Here is a 15,000-nt window from a genome sequence, read left to right as displayed (position 1 = left end):
ATGGCTTAGTAGAATAGAATAACTTTTTATCGTAACTTTTTACACATGTATTGGGGAAGGGGGATGGGGGGCAGTGTATAAATTGAGCAGTATAATAACAGTCTGGTAGCAGCAGGTGTGTGTGTGTAGCACGGGAGGCTGGTGGGCAGAGAGTTTTACTTCTGGTTGACGGAGATGATGGATGGAATGGATTTCATGTGTTTGATACGGTTCCATTCATTCCGTTCTAGCCAATGAGACCGTCCTCCTATATATCCACCCACCAGCCTCCTCTGGTGTGTAAAGTGCATTATTTTCATATAGATATATATATATATATCTCCTCTCTCGAATATTCCACACACACACTCCACACACACATGTACAGGACACACACTCACTATGGAAAATATATAAATATATATATATCTATATCTATATCTCCTCTCTCGAATATATATATATATATATATATTAGTTAATATACTGTAGCTATGTGCTGTACTATACCTCCCTCTTTAACCCAAACCTTCACACACACACAACAGTGATCAAAGGCCAGTATAAGTGGTTATGTGTGTGGAGTGTGTGTCCTGTACATGTGTGTATTTGTGTGTATGTGTGTGTGTGGAGTGTGTGTGGAATGTGGTTGCAAAGGGTCTGAAATTTTGCGGGAAAATTCATCAAAAAAGTTAGCGGAAAACAGTGAACCTTTTTTGTGGGATACACACAAGGCAATTCTAGGTCATGTGGTATATTTCTTTGGAAACAGTGGATGCAAATAATCTAGCTAGCTGAAGCATTTACTGCAAATTGAATGTACAATTGTGTAAGCTTACCTTGCTGTGCAGCTGAAGTAACATATCTAGCTAACTATTTACTTGCTTATTGTGTAGTGGAGGATAAAAATAACTGTGTGCCTATGGATGTGTAGCTAGCTACATTATGTAGCCGGTCTGTGTGCCTATGGATGTGTAGCTAGCTACATTATGTAGCCGATCTGTATGCCTATGGATGTGTAGCTAGCTACATTATGTAGCCGGTCTGTGTGCCTATGGATGTGTAGTTAGCTACATTATGTAGCCGGTCTGTGTGCCCATGGATGTGTAGCTAGCTACATTATGTAGCCGGTCTGTGTGCCTATGGATGTGTAGCTAGCTACATTATGTAGCCGATCTGTATGCCTATGGATGTGTAGCTAGCTACATTATGTAGCCGGTCTGTGTGCCTATGGATGTGTAGCTAGCTACATTATGTAGCCGGTCTGTGTGCCTATGGATGTGTAGCTAGCTACATTATGTAGCCGGTCTGTGTGCCCATGGATGTGTAGCTAGCTACAGTATGTAGCCGGTCTGTGTGCCCATGGATGTGTAGCTAGCTACAGTATGTAGCCGGTCTGTGTGCCTATGGATGTGTAGCTAGCTACAGTATGTAGCCGGTCTGTGTGCCCATGGATGTGTAGCTAGCTACAGTATGTAGCCGGTCTGTGTGCCTATGGATGTGTAGCTAGCTACAGTATGTAGCCGGTCTGTGTGCCTATGGATGTGTAGCTAGCTACAGTATGTAGCCGGTCTGTATGCCTATGGATGTGTAGCTAGCTACAGTATGTAGCCGGTCTGTGTGCCTATGGATGTGTAGCTAGCTACAGTATGTAGCCGGTCTGTGTGCCCATGGATGTGTAGCTAGCTACAGTATGTAGCCGGTCTGTGTGCCCATGGATGTGTAGCTAGCTACAGTATGTAGCCGGTCTGTGTGCCTATGGATGTGTAGCTAGCTACATTATGTAGCCGGTCTGTGTGCCTATGGATGTGTAGCTAGCTACAGTATGTAGCTTGGTCTGTGTGCCTATGGATGTGTAGCTAGCTACATTATGTAGCCGCTCTGTGTGCCTATGGATGTGTAGCTAGCTACAGTATGTAGCCGGTCTGTGTGCCTATGGATGTGTAGCTAGCTACAGTATGTAGCCGGTCTGTGTGCCCATGGATGTGCAGCTAGCTACAGTATGTAGCCGGTCTGTGTGCCTATGGATGTGTAGCTAGCTACAGTATGATGGTGTTTATGTGGTGTAAATCTGAAAATAGCCGGTCTGTGTGCCCATGGATGTGTAGCTAGCTACATTATGTAGCCTCTGTGTGCCTATGGATGTGTAGCTAGCTACAGTATGTAGCCAGTCTGTGTGCCTATGGATGTGTAGCTAGCTACAGTATGTAGCCGGTCTGTGTGCCCATGGATGTGTAGCTAGCTACAGTATGTAGCCGGTCTGTGTGCCTATGGATGTGTAGCTAGCTACATTATGTAGCCGGTCTGTGTGCCTATGGATGTGTAGCTAGCTACAGTATGTAGCCGGTCTGTGTGCCCATGGATGTGTAGCTAGCTACAGTATGTAGCCATCTGTGTGCCTATGGATGTGTAGCTAGCTACATTATGTAGCCGGTCTGTGTGCCTATGGATGTGTAGCTAGCTACAGTATGTAGCCAGTCTGTATGCCTATGGATGTGTAGCTAGCTACAGTATGTAGCCGGTCTGTGTGCCTATGGATGTGTAGCTAGCTACATTATGTAGCCGGTCTGTGTGCCCATGGATGTGTAGCTAGCTACAGTATGTAGCCGGTCTGTGTGCCCATGGATGTGTAGCTAGCTACAGTATGTAGCCGGTCTGTATGCCTATGGATGTGTAGCTAGCTACATTATGTAGCCGGTCTGTGTGCCCATGGATGTGTAGCTAGCTACAGTATGTAAAAGTCTGTGTGCCCATGGATGTGTAACTAGCTACAGTATGTAGCCGGTCTGTGTGCCCATGGATGTGTAGCTAGCTACAGTATGTAGCCGGTCTGTGTGCCTATGGATGTGTAGCTAGCTACAGTATGTAGCCGGTCTGTATGCCTATGGATGTGTAGCTAGCTACAGTATGTAGCCGGTCTGTATATGGACCCTAAAATGTTAGGTTCTGAAGTAATATTCATACCAATCTATGAACCTCAGCTATCATAGTTGTTGTATCAACTTCAAGTCTGAATGGCATCAATGATAGAGTGGATAGAGTAGAATATAATAACTTTATTGTGCCAAGGATGCAAGTCCTATATACATGTACTGTAGTTATTATCACTCATGAGATGTCCACAGTGTAGCCTGTACACTGAATATATTCACTGATCAGGGACTCTTCCTTGGCAAATAAAGGTGTTGTTCAGGTATGAATCTCTGAGACATTCTTTTTCAGTCATATCCAATACCAGGTGTATCAAACTCCATTCTTTGAATGATGCCATGACTGCATGTATGTATTACAGATATACACTTCAACAGTGTTTACCACTCCTGCTCCTGGGACATCAATGATTACACATTGTAACTATGCAATAGACTAGAAACATGATTTAAGTCAAGGCTGATTTGTAATTCATATATACAGGGGGAAAAACTGCATATTTAACTCCCTTCATCTGTGTTAATCTGAGGACACAGGATAGTATTTCAATGAGATATTTAATTTCAACCAGTGTAGAATTAAACTCTTTATTGAAAGAAGTTCATTATCCAGGTGTTATAAATACATAATACATGCATTATAATTATGATAATTATAATATTATATTAAATACAAGTTCAATCTGTACTTCAATGCACATATGTTGTGCATTATAAAAGGAGGAAGAAAGACGAGGTGGGGCGAGAGGTGTAAAAGACAGAAAGGGAAAGAGGTAAGAACAGAGGCAGTCAGCATATGATTAATGAAATACAGTGCTACTCTAATATTCTCTCAGTTCATCACAATTACAGTGTCTCTAGCGTTGTCTCCTAACCAGCCTTGGGCCCCCAGTTGGCCCTTAGGTTATCTTCGAGCGGGTGAGGTGGCGATGACGGGACTGGCTTGTCACGCCCTGGTCTTAGTATTTTGTGTTTTCTATATTTATTTGGTCAGGCCAGGATAATACTAGTTACATACTAATACATGATAATACTAATACAGGATAATACTTCCTGTTGACCCGACCAAGTGACCTCTCACCTATGATCATGCTGTGCCCTCTGTGTCAGCCAGTTCAGATGCGGGAGGGGTTCACCGAAACTGATGTAACCTAGAGGATTTAGGGAGAAGGGGGAGAGGGATGAAGAGGGATGAAGTGAAGGAGAGAGACTGTTGTGTGTGTGGTCTCACCTGGTGTCCACACTAAGTGGCTACAGAGTACTTTATGCTGAAAAACAGACATATGACGACAAACAATAGAAGATAATGCCATTATTAGACATAAATACCACTTGAAGCTTGATGATGACTTGATAATTTGAATCCGTTGTGTAGTGCTAAGGCAAGAGCTGGTGAGGTGTCAGGTTCGCCTCTGTACTTAAAGGGTGATTATTCCAGCTCTCTGAAATGCTGCAGATCTGCCTGCAGATGAGGTAGGAACACATATCCCACACAGAAGAGGTGGATAGAATTCGACAGGTCAAGGTAGCCTTCTTCCTCCAAACTGTGCAGCAAGTAGTAGTACTGACATGTCACAGCACTCCAAACATCTCGATGGTGTTTATGTGGTGTAAATCTGAAAATGTTTTTTAATGAATGCATGTGAGACAGGTTCCATGTACAACAAGACAGGAAGAGAGGAAAAGAACACAGAACAGTATAATTACCTCTGGTTATGGACAGAGGTAATTTTGCCAGCAATAAAGCTTCCACAGCCTGTTCCTCAAGACAGTGAACATCAGCTCGCACGCTGAAAGTAAAGAAAACAGCTGATGTTTTTGTAGATATGAAAACAATAACTGAGATATGACTGTTCAATCTACAGCAGCAGATGTCATTTTCAGGATACGTCAGTACAGCACAGAAAGCTAAACACCAGACTGGTATTGTGGTTGTGCATTAGGTGATGGGAAATATGTAATATGCATCCAAAATAATATACTTCCTTGAAAATCCAACTATACCAGTACCTTGAAAATCCATCTATACCAGTACCTTGAAAATCCATCTATACCAGTACCTTGAAAATCCATCTATACCAGTACCTTGAAAATCCATCTATACCAGTACCTTGAAAATCCATCTATACCAGTACCTTGAAAATCCAACTATACCAGTACCTTGAAAATCCATCTATACCAGTACCTTGAAAATCCATCTATACCAGTACCTTGAAAATCCATCTATACCAGTACCTTGAAAAAAAGCATTGGAATTAAAAGTGAAATGTTTAACATATTAGCCTGCTTCGCTATTTATGTTACCAGTTGATGAAGAACAACTCCAATGTCATACATCTACGAATAGGTAAGAATAAAAAAGTTAAAATAACTTCTTAGATTTGATGGAGACATTATACATCTTAGTACCTTATCAATTTATGATTTGTACCAATGTTTACGAGAGACGGGAGCAGGACAGAGTATTTTTGCCGAGCAATGCAACGAAGCGTCATCATTCTGGCAATGATACCTGCACCGTCTACACGCTGCAGAGACTCCCTACCTCTTGGCCATTGTACACGATGGCCCATTGCTCTGAGACTTCTTCTGACCATCTTAAAGCCTTCATGAGGCATCCCTTTCTTCGCCATTGTACACGATGGCCCATTGCTCTGAGACTTCTTCTGACCATCTTAAAGCCTTCATGAGGCATCCCTTTCTTCGCCATTGTACACGATGGCCCATTGCTCTGAGACTTCCTTTGACCATCTTAAAGCCTTCATTGGGGATCCTTGCCTGAATGTCCCTGACTTTGTGGTCTAACTCTTCATCTGACCTATCAGAATAGCATTCCCTTTCTGGTCTAACTCTTCATCTGACCTATCAGAATAGCATTCCCTTTCTGGTCTAACTCTTCATCTGACCTATCAGAATAGCATTCCCTTTCTGGTCTAACTCTTCATCTGACCTATCAGAATAGCATTCCCTTTCTGGTCTAACTCTTCATCTGACCTATCAGAATAGCATTCCCTTTCTGGTCTAACTCTTCATCTGACCTATCAGAATAGCATTCCCTTTCTGGTCTAACTCTTCATCTGACCTATCAGAATAGCATTCCCTTTCTGGTCTAACTCTTCATCTGACCTATCAGAATAGCATTCCCTTTCTGGTCTAACTCTTCATCTGACCTATCAGAATAGCATTCCCTTTCTGGTCTAACTCTTCATCTGACCTATCAGAATAGCATTCCCTTTCTGGTCTAACTCTTCATCTGACCTATCAGAATAGCATTCCCTTTCTGGTCTAACTCTTCATCTGACCTATCAGAATAGCATTCCCTTTCTGGTCTAACTCTTCATCTGACCTATCAGAATAGCATTCCCTTTCTGGTCTAACTCTTCATCTGACCTATCAGAATAGCATTCCCTTTCTGGTCTAACTCTTCATCTGACCTATCAGAATAGCATTCCCTTTCTGGTCTAACTCTTCATCTGACCTATCAGAATAGCATTCCCTTTCTGGTCTAACTCTTCATCTGACCTATCAGAATAGCATTCCCTTTCTGGTCTAACTCTTCATCTGACCTATCAGAATAGCATTCCCTTTCTGGTCTAACTCTTCATCTGACCTATCAGAATAGCATTCCCTTTCTGGTCTAACTCTTCATCTGACCTATCAGAATAGCATTCCCTTTCTGGTCTAACTCTTCATCTGACCTATCAGAATAGCATTCCCTTTCTGGTCTAACTCTTCATCTGACCTATCAGAATAGCATTCCCTTTCTGGTCTAACTCTTCATCTGACCTATCAGAATAGCATTCCCTTTCTGGTCTAACTCTTCATCTGACCTATCAGAATAGCATTCCCTTTCTGGTCTAACTCTTCATCTGACCTATCAGAATAGCATTCCCTTTCTGGTCTAACTCTTCATCTGACCTATCAGAATAGCATTCCCTTTCTGGTCTAACTCTTCATCTGACCTATCAGAATAGCATTCCCTTTCTGGTCTAACTCTTCATCTGACCTATCAGAATAGCATTCCCTTTCTGGTCTAACTCTTCATCTGACCTATCAGAATAGCATTCCCTTTCTGGTCTAACTCTTCATCTGACCTATCAGAATAGCATTCCCTTTCTGGTCTAACTCTTCATCTGACCTATCAGAATAGCATTCCCTTTCTGGTCTAACTCTTCATCTGACCTATCAGAATAGCATTCCCTTTCTGGTCTAACTCTTCATCTGACCTATCAGAATAGCATTCCCTTTCTGGTCTAACTCTTCATCTGACCTATCAGAATAGCATTCCCTTTCTGGTCTAACTCTTCATCTGACCTATCAGAATAGCATTCCCTTTCTGGTCTAACTCTTCATCTGACCTATCAGAATAGCATTCCCTTTCTGGTCTAACTCTTCATCTGACCTATCAGAATAGCATTCCCTTTCTGGTCTAACTCTTCATCTGACCTATCAGAATAGCATTCCCTTTCTGGTCTAACTCTTCATCTGACCTATCAGAATAGCATTCCCTTTCTGGTCTAACTCTTCATCTGACCTATCAGAATAGCATTCCCTGACAGACATAGTGTTCTTTCATCCTTCTGTAAAAAACAAAAAGCTAAGCATTACACTGTCATGAAATATGTGTCGCAAAGAAAGGCTGAACAGTATTGGTTGATGCCAAATTGACACAAAAAAATGGCCAAAATGGAGGGTGGTTGATAGCGAAATTAAATTTCAAATACATTTTTTGTTCTCAAAATATTTTTGGGGAATAAAATGCATAAAGTTTGATTGCAAATCTTTTTTTTTACTTTAAAGCCTTGTTTTTGCTTTTAGAAAATTTATTTTTGAATGAAAATAAAGTTTTGCTCTTGACAAAAAGACATCCATTTGTTGCAAGTTGGGGAAGGGGGCTAATAACTGAACAATAGACTATTCAACCTTTACTAAAGAATAGTCTGATAGCTGAGCTGGGTGTGAAAAACCCCCGTCCCTACCACAGACCAGATTTGCCCTGATGAACAAGGGGGAGTTAGAGCACTGATTATGCTTTTGGGTCCCAATGCACTACTGTGTCTCAAACTGACAATGAATGGGCAACATAAACCAAATTATAAACTGATAATTGTGTATGACTTCAAATGGAACAAGCAGGGAGCAAGTTTCGAACCCTCAACCTTCTTGCCTGAAATCCGGCGCGCTACTGTGCACCAAAAGCATGCTCAAGGCACAGAGTCGATAGAGCACGTCCTCACAGTAGCTTGCTACTCGATGTAATAAATGAATGACTTTACATTACAGCAGTATGTACCGGTATGTTAGCTATGCTGTCCTTATGAACCACATAGCATATCATTACAGCAGTATGTACCGGTATGTTAGCTATGCTGTCCTTATGAACCACATAGCATATCATTACAGCAGTATGTACCGGTATGTTAGCTATGCTGTCCTTATGAACCACATAGCATATCATTACAGCAGTATGTACCGGTATGTTAGCTATGCTGTCCTTATGAACCACATAGCATATCATTACAGCAGTATGTACCGGTATGTTAGCTATGCTGTCCTTATGAACCACATAGCATATCATTACAGCAGTATGTACCGGTATGTTAGCTATGCACGATGTCCTTATGAACCACATAGCATATCATTACAGCAGTATGTACCGGTATGTTAGCTATGCATATCATTACAGCAGTATGTACCGGTATGTTAGCTATGCTGTCCTTATGAACCACATAGCATATCATTACAGCAGTATGTACCGGTATGTTAGCTATGCTGTCCTTATGAACCACATAGCATATCATTACAGCAGTATGTACCGGTATGTTAGTTACGCTGTCCTTATGAACCACATAGCATATCATTACAGCAGTATGTACCGGTATGTTAGCTATGCTGTCCTTATGAACCGCATAGCATATCATTACAGCAGTATGTACCGGTATGTTAGTTACGCTGTCCTTATGAACCACATAGCATATCATTACAGCAGTATGTACCGGTATGTTAGCTATGCTGTCCTTATGAACCACATAGCATATCATTACAGCAGTATGTACTACCCAACTATTGACTTGATTATTCCCGTCATTCTTAGCTTAGCTAAATGGTATAGTCGTTGTGAGTTCTCAATGGACATTTGGGTGCTTTTGTAAATTCGCTCTGGCTATCTACACCAATTTCAGAGCACTCTTGTCCGAGTACCAGAGCGCAGAATAACACATTTATCAGCGCTCCACACCCGTTGATATGGCCGGTGTCTGTAAACGTCGGCAATAAAGCATAATTACATTGTTTCAAGCAGGACAGTTAGTCACCAACGCTCTGGTTAACACGAAAACTGCCTAACCCGCTCTGCTGGGGTGAGTAAAATGGTCAGAGTGGTCTCATTTGTGTCTGGAAGTAGCTAGCCAACGTTAGCTTGGGTGCTTGACTGCCGTTGTAAGACCAGAACGCTCAAATCAACCCTACAATGTGAGAGCAAAACGAACGGACAATCTGACAACGCTCTGAATTTATGAACGTCACGTTGTACCGTGCCATACTTTTTTACAATCCATCATAACAGAAACCCGGAGAGTGTTTTTGTTTTTCATGGAATAGAAACGCCATAATATTAATCTAATTAATTAATCAAGTACCAGTCAAATGTTTGGACACACCTACTCATTCCAGGATTTTTCTTTATTTTTACGACATTGTAGAATAATAGTGAAGACATCACTATGAAATAACACACATGGAATCATTTAAGAACACATTCTTATTTACAAGGACAGCCTACACGTTCCTCCCGGTCGCGGAATTGAACCCCGGTCTCCCACGTGCTTTCCCCGTCTCTGGTAATGCCCGTTTGGAAGACTATCAAATGCTTCTCAAAGATGCCCTCTGGTGGTCAAACTAGTACTTACTTGGCTGACAATTAAATGATGTGCCACAGAATGCTGCGGCAGCACGCAAGGTGTACCGCAGTATGACGCAACTTTTAAAGGAGGAACCACTGTAAAAGAAGAGATCCGTACTGCCCTGCCCACTTCACTGTCGCGCCAAGCAGAGGAAACTGCAGTTCTGAAATGCATAAAAAAGCGTGAAGACTTCTACCTGAAGCCCATACACGCCCCAGCGTACATGTTGGACCCCAAGTACGCTGGCAAGAGCATCCTGTCTGGTGCAGAGATCAACAAGGCCTATGGTGTCATCACTACTGTCTCTTGCCACCTTGGCCTGGAAGAGGGCAAGGTTTTTGGCAGTTTGAGGAAGTACACTTCCAAGCAAGGGCTTTGGGATGGAGATGCAATATTTTTTTTATTTTATCTTTAATTATCTTTAATTAACTAGACAAGTCCGTTAAGAATAAATTATTATTTTCAATGATGGCCTCGGAACAAGGCAGGTTAACTAGTCCAACGCTCGAACCACTAGGCTACCTGCCGGCAGGCGTGCCAACATAGCTCACCAGCCAACTGGTGGAAGGGACTTTGTTCATCTGAGGCTCTTTCCCCTGTTGTCTCCTTGTTTTGAACACACACACCAAAGGACGCAACAGGCTGACCAATACAAGGGTTGAAAATGGGTGGCGATCCAGGCAAATTTGAGGCTTTTGAGCCTGACAACGAGCCATCTTCAACAAAGTTCGAAAGTGACAGTGAAGATGAGTCTGATGTTTAAGAGGTGGACATTGATGAGGTCCAGGGAGAAGACATGGAAGCCTGAGAGGAAGACAACCAAAGCTTTAGTTTCTAGACTATCATTTTACAGATGCATGTTGAAAACGTGTTTGGGAGATGCAATGGATCATTGGGGATCATTCAATATTCCCTTTCTTTTGTTGTTCAGTCAAATCATACCATGTGAAGAGTCAACTCATTTAATTGAAGTTCAATTTGTAACTAAACATGTTTGTAAATATATTTTGGAAGGATTTAATCATTTGCAATTATGTCTACTTATGATAAGGTACAATGTTTATGTTTCTGTCTCCATATGATATGGTAAATATATCCAATGCAAAAAACATCTACATTTAAATAGTATTAATATTAATTTGCATATATTCCCATGTATTCCTGTTAATTCCCACAGAAAGTGTGTGTGTGTGTGTGTGTGTGTGTGTGTGTGTGTGTGTGTGTGTGTGTGTGTGTGTGTGTGTGTGTGTGTGTGTGTGTGTGTGTGTGTGTGTGTGTGTGTGTGTGTGTGTGTGTGTGTGTGTGTGTGTGTGTGTGTGGATTGTATACAGTTGAAGTTAGAAGTTTACATAGACCTTAGCCAAACACATTTAAACTACGTTTTTCACAATTCCTGACGTTTAATCCTAGTAAAAAATCCCTGTTTTAGGTCAGTTAGGATCAGCACTTTATTATAAGAATGTGAAATGTCAGAATAATACTAGAGAGAATGATTTATTTCAGCTTTTATTTCTTTCCTCACATTCTCTTAAATTGTTTTACTTGGGTCAAGCGTTTCGGGTAACCCTCCTATAAGCTTCCCACAATAAGTTGGGTGAATTTTGGCCCATTCCTCCTGACGGAGCTGGTGTAACTGAGTCAGGTTTGTAGGCCTCCTTGCTGCCACACGCTTTTTCAGTTCTGCTCACACATTTTCTATAGGATTGAGGTCAGGGCTTTGTGATGGCCACTCCAATACCTTGACTTTGTTGTCCTTAAGCCATTTTGCCACAACTTTGGAAGTATGCTTGGGGTCATTGTCCATTTGGAAGACCCATTTGCGACCAAGCTTTAACTTCCTAACTGATGTCTTGAGATGTTGCTTCAATATATCCACATAATTTTCCAGCCTCATGATGCCGTCTATTTTGTGAAGTGCACCAGTCCCTCCTGCAGCAAAGCACCCCCACAACATGATGCTGCCACCCCCGTGCTTCACGGTTGGTTTTCTTCAGTTTGCAAGCCTCCCCCTTTTTCCTCTAAACACAGTCATATTTTTGTTTCATCAGACCAGAGGACATTTCTCCAAAAAGTACGATCTTTGTCCCCATGTGCAGTTAGTAGTTTGGCTTTTTTATGTCGGTTTTGGAGCAGTGTCTTCTTCCTTTCAGGTTATGTCGATATAGGACTCATTTTACTGTGGATATAGATACTTTTGTACCTGTTTTCTCCAGCATCTTCACAAGGTCCTTTGTTGCTGTTCTGGGATTGTTTTCACATTTCGCACCAAAGTACGTTTATCTCTAGGAGACCGAACACGCCTCCTTCCTGAGCTGTATGACGGCTGAGTGGTCCCATGGTGTTTATATTTGCGTACTGTTGTTTGTACAAATGAACGTGGTACCTTCAGGACTTTTGGAGATTGCTCCCAAGGATGAACCAGACTTGTGGAGGTCTACCATTTTTTTTGGTCTTGGCTGATTTCTGTTGATTTTCTAATGACGTCAACCAAAGAGGCACTGAGTTTGAAGGTAGGCCTTGAAATGCATCCACAGGTACACCTCCAATTGACTCAAATGATGTCAATTAGCCTATCAGAAGCTTCTAAAGCCATGACACAATTTTCTGGAATTTTCCAAGCTGTTTAAAGTTAACTTAGTGTATGTGAACTTCAGACCCACTGGAAATGTGATACAGAAAATTATAAGTGAAATAATCTGTCTGTAAACAATTGTTAGAAAAATGATTTGTGTCATACACAAAGTAGATGTCCTAACCGACTTGCCAAAACTATAGTTTGTTAACAAGAAATTTGTGGAGTGGTTGAAGAACGAGTTTTAATGACTCCAATGCAAGTGTATGTAAACTTCCGACTTCAACTGTGTGTGTGTGTGTGTGTGTGTGTGTGTGTGTGTGTGTGTGTGTGTGTGTGTGTGTATTGTATGATTGTGTGTGTGTATTGTATGAGTGTGTGTGGAATGTGTATTTGTGTGGAGTGTACGTGTGTTTGTGGAGTGGAGTTTGTGTGGAGTGTGTCTCAGAGAGGGTGTGTGGTGGATAGAGGGGTAGGTCTCTGTCAAACATCTCACAGAGCTCAGATTAACAACCAACTAAAGTAAACCTGTTTCTGCTAACGGGGCATGGGTTTCAGTTCTGCTCTCTGGACAGGCAAGGACACACACACACACACACACACACACACACACACACACACACACACACACACACACACACACACACTGATGTATTGTACACAGACACACAGATGAACACACACACACACACACACACACACTGATGTATTGTACACAGACACACAGATGAACACACACACACACACACACACACACTGATGTATTGTACACAGACACACAGATAAACACACACACTCGCACACTGATGTATTGTACACAGACACACAGATAAACACACACACACACACTGATGTATTGTACACAGACACACAGATAAACACACACACTCGCACACTGATGTATTGTACACAGACATTCCTTTTACTAGTGTAAAAATGTTTCTCTGTCACAGTTATGGCTGTCTTTTCATTAAATGTATAGCTGCCCCAGTAATTAAGATTTAGCCAAAGTTGAATTTGCAAACACATGCAGACATGCACGCAAACACACACACACACATGCCTGGGTAATCTTCTGGCCCTGTGAATTGCAGAACAGGCTGAGTCAGTTAAGGTCTTTGTTACTGTAGTTTCTCTCTGTCTCTCTCTCTCTCACTCTTCCTTCCTTTCTCTCTCTCACTCTTCCTTCCTTTCTCTCTCTCTCTCTCTCTCTCTCTCTCTCTCTTCCTCTCTCTCTCTTCTCTCTCTTCCTCTCTCTCTCTTCTCTCTCTCTACTCTCTCTTTCTCTCTCTCTCCTCTCTCTCTCTCGCTCTATCTCTCCCTCTCTCCCTCTCTCTCTCCCTCTCTCTCTCTCTCTCTCGCTCTCTCTCCTCTCCTCTCTCGCTCTATCTCTCTCCTCTCCTCTCTCGCTCTCTCTCTCTCTCTCTCCCCCCTTCCTTCCTTCCTTCCTTCCTTCCTTCCTTCCTTCCTCCCTCCCTCCCTCTCTCCCTCTCTCTCTCTCTCGCTCTCGCTCTCGCTCTCGCTCTCTCTCTCTCTCTCTCTCTCTCGCTCTCTCTCCACTCTCTCTCTCTCGCTCTCTCTCCCTCTCTCTCTCTATCTCTCTCCACTCTCTCTCTCTCGCTCTCTCTCCACTCTCTCTCTCTCGCTCTCTCTCCACTCTCTCTCTCTCGCTCTCTCTCCCCTCTCTCTCTCTCGCTCTCTCTCTCTCTCTCCCTCTCTCTCTCTCCCCTCTCTCTCTCTCCCTCTCTCTCTCTCTCTCTATCTCTCTCCACTCTCTCTCTCTCGCTCTCTCTCCACTCTCTCTCTCTCGCTCTCTCTCTCTCTCTCTCCCCTCTCTCTCTCTCGCTCTCTCTCCTCTCTCTCTCTCTCTCTCTCTCTCTCTCTCTCTCTCTCTCTCTCTCTCTTCCTTCCTTCCTCCCTCTCTCACACACTTTCTCTCACTCTTCCTCTCTCACACACTTTCTCTCTCTCTCCCTCACACTCTCTCTCTCCCTCACTCTCTCTCTCCCCCTTCCTTCCTTCCTCCCTCTCTCTCTCTCTCCCCCTTCCTTCCTCCCTCTCTCTCTCTCCCTCCCTCTCTCTCTCTCTCTCCCCCTTCCTTCCTTCCTTCCTTCCTCCCTCTCTCTCTCTCTGACTTCCTTCCTTCCTTTATTGGAATGGGAAGTATATGTATATATATATATATTACATAGCCAAAGCAAGTGAAGAAGATAATAGAAACTAACAGTAAACATTACACTCACAGAAGTTCCAAATGAATAAAGACATTTTAAATGTCATAATATGTCTATATACAGTGTTGTAACGATGTGCAAATAAATATGGGCTGTATTTACGATGGTGTTTGTTCTCTCTCTCTCTCGGTCTTTGTTACTGTGGTCGGTCTCTCTCCCCCCTCTAGTTACTGTAGCAGGGGTATCTTTAGACAGCCAGTGCATGGACAGTTGCTGGGCAGGGTTTATGTGGCCCCATAAAATACACATGTATGTTATTCACTAAATAAATGTATCCATTTGGGCTTTCAATGATACTAAGCTCATCTTTCTGTTTTTATGTCTCTCTCTCTTTCACTCCTTTACTCTTCACTGCATCTATACCTCTACACCCTTCTCTCTGT

The 15,000-nt window shown here is 42.5% G+C and overlaps 1 protein-coding gene across 4 annotated transcripts in view; it reads left to right on the top strand.

The window, feature by feature from the left end:
* The window catches only part of LOC112236150 (caskin-2-like), a 101,721-nt gene that overhangs the window by 57,215 nt on the left and 29,506 nt on the right, over positions 1-15,000 (top strand). The window lies entirely within an intron of this gene.

The sequence above is a fragment of the Oncorhynchus tshawytscha genome, linkage group LG25 (genome assembly GCF_018296145.1).
Source record: "Oncorhynchus tshawytscha isolate Ot180627B linkage group LG25, Otsh_v2.0, whole genome shotgun sequence".
Lineage (NCBI taxonomy): Eukaryota > Metazoa > Chordata > Actinopteri > Salmoniformes > Salmonidae > Oncorhynchus > Oncorhynchus tshawytscha.
The sequence above is the reverse complement of the archived record's forward strand: the minus strand, read 5'-3'. Positions and strand labels throughout refer to the sequence as shown.